Source organism: Enhydra lutris, unplaced genomic scaffold (assembly GCF_002288905.1).
Source record: "Enhydra lutris kenyoni isolate GAN:26980312 unplaced genomic scaffold, ASM228890v2 scaffoldscaffold27, whole genome shotgun sequence".
NCBI lineage: Eukaryota > Metazoa > Chordata > Mammalia > Carnivora > Mustelidae > Enhydra > Enhydra lutris.
Window position 1 is genome coordinate 2,306,317 of NW_019154111.1, and position 3,008 is coordinate 2,309,324.

The window sequence follows — 3,008 nt, forward strand, 5'->3', positions numbered from 1 at the left end:
CTCCTCTCTAACTCCCCTTGTCCTCCATGCTATTTGTTATGCTCCACAAATAAGTGAAACCATATGATAATTGACTCTCTCTGCTTGACTTATTTCACTCAGCATAATCTCTTCCAGTCCCATCCATGTTGCTACAAAAGTTGGGTATTCATCCTTTCTGATGGAGGCATAATACAGACATAATACTCCATAGTGTATATGGACCACATCTTCCTTATCTATTCGTCCATTGAAGGGCATCTTGGTTCTTTCCACAGTTTGGTGACCATGGCCATTGCTGCTATAAACATTGGGGCACAGATGGCCCTTCTTTTCACTACATCTGTATCTTTGGGGTAAATACCCAGTAGTGCAATTGCAGGGTCATAGGGAAGCTCTATTTTTAATTTCTTGAGGAATCTCCACACTGTTCTCCAAAGTGGCTGCACCAACTTGCATTCCCAAAACAATGTAAGAGGGTTCCCCTTTCTCCACATCCCCTCAAACACATGTTGTTTCCTGTCTTGCTAATTTTGGCCATTCTAACTGGTGTAAGGTGGTATCTCAATGTGGTTTTAATTTGAATCTCCCTGATGGCTAGTGGTGAACATTTTTTCATGTGTCAAATAGCCATTTGTATGTCTTCTTTGGAGAAGTGTCTGTTCATATCTTCTGCCCATTTTTTTATATGATTGTCTGTTTTGTGTGTGTTGAGTTTGAGGAGTTCTTTATAGATCCTGGATATCAACCTTTTGTCTGTACTGTCATTTGCAAATATCTTCTCCCATTCCGTGGGTTGCCTCTTTGTTTTGTTGACTGTTTCCTTTGCTGTGCAGAAGCTTTTGATCTTGATGAAGTCCCAAAAGTTCATTTTCGCTTTTGTTTCCTTTGCCTTTGGAGACATATCTTGAAAGAAGTTGCTGTGGCTGAAGAGGTTACTGCCTATGTTCTCCTCTAGGATTCTGATGGATTCCTGTCTTACGTTGAGGTCTTTTATCCATTTTGAGTTTATTTTTGTGTATGGTTTAAGACTCATAAAAGAAATTGAAGAAGACACAAAAAGATGGAAGACCATTCCATGCTCTTGGATCAGAAGAATAAACATTGTTAAAATGTCTGTACTGCCTAGAACAATCTATACTTTTAATGCCATTCCGATCAAAATTCCATCGGTATTTTTCAAAGAGCTGGAGCAAATAATCCAAAAATTTGTATGGAATCAGAAGAGACCCCGAATTGCTAAAGAAATGTTGAAAAACAAAATTAAAACTGGGGGCATCATGTTACCTGATTTCAAGCTTTACTACAAAGCTGTGATCACCAAGACAGCATGGTACTGGCATAAAAACAGACACATAGACCAGTGGAACAGAGTAGAGAGCCCAGATATGGACCCTCAACTCTATGGTCAAATAATCTTCAACAAAACAGGAAAAAATATACAGTAGAAAAAAGACAGTCTCTTCAATAAATGGTGCTGGGAAAACTGGACAGCTATATGTAGAAGAATGAAACTCGACCGTTCTCTTACATCATATGGTAAGATTATGTTTAGATTTTAAGAAACCACCAAACCATCTCCCAAAGTGGCTATACATTTTGTATTTCTACCAGCAATAAACGAACATTCTTGCTGTTTTACAACCTCACCAACATTTGGTGTTCTTGGTCTTAAACTTTAGCCATTCTACCAGGTGTGTAGTGGTATCTTATTGTTGCCTTAATTTGTAATTTCCTAATGTATGTTGAGAATCTTTTCCTATACTACTTGTCATCTATACTTCATCTTTGTTGTTGTGGAATGAACTGCATCCTCCCAAAATTCCTATGTTGAAACCATAAACCCCAAAGTGATTGTATTTGGAGATAAGTCCTATAAGGAAATAATTTGGGAGAAATGAGGTCCTAAGGGTGAGGCACTGTTCTGATAGGATTAGTGTCCTTATAAAAAGAGACACCAGAGAGCTGTATACATAAATACAGAGGAAGTACCACAGGAGGATACAGTAGCCTACAAAGCCAGGAAGAGAGCTCTCACCAGAAAATGAATTTGCTGGCACCTTGATCATGGACTTCTAGCCTCCAGAACTGTGAGAAAATAAATGTCAGTTGTTCAGGATCCCCAGTCTATAGTATTTTGTTATCATAGCCTCAACAGACTAATGCATTTGGGACGGTATCTGTTCAGATATTTGATGCACTTTTAATTGGGTTATTCATGTTCTTGTTGTTGAGTTTAAAGATTTCCTTATGTATTTTGGATCCAAATCATGTAATGGACAATGTGTTTTGCTAATATTTCCACCTAGACAATGATATCGGTAGAGTTTTAGCTCTGAACGCTTTGTTTTGCAATTGCCTTCTTATGAACCTATCATTCCCACTAGTCTATAGGCTCTCTGAAGGCAGAGCAGCATCTTCACATTAGGCATCCTCTACAGTGAGCACAGAGCCTAGCACAAGTCAGACACATAATATAAATTACTGGCCAGCTGTTTGAATAAATGAGTGGATGAACAGTGTCATGAAAGGAAAATCTGATCTATCTCAAGGAGGGGTTCATTGTCAGGCAGAGGGGTCAGACCAGCACCAGCTGGCTGGGTTATGGCCGCTGGAGACAAATGTCTGTGTCACACAACCAGGGGTTAGCATCACACAGATGGGAGGGGTCACTGTCCTGAAGGACCTGATTTCAGAGTTTGATGAAGTTTGGACCAGAAAAGAGGGGGCTGGGAAACACTCTGAGCTCCAACATCTCTCAGATTAGGTATGTTTTCCCCCAAAAAGGGAAAGCAAGATGCTGAATTCCAGATCCATTCTCTGTCAGGGACCAAATCACCTGCTCTCCATTCTTGTCCTTCTGATACCTGACATCATTCCCCATTCTGACCAGTGGACATCTCTTTGGGAGCTGAAACCTGCCACTAAAGGAATTCACATCTTTTTGTTTTCAACCCTGGAACCCCTTCTTGCTATATCTTACTTAGTCCTTTTCCACCCCTCCTCTCCATCCTTTCCAGAGACCCTAG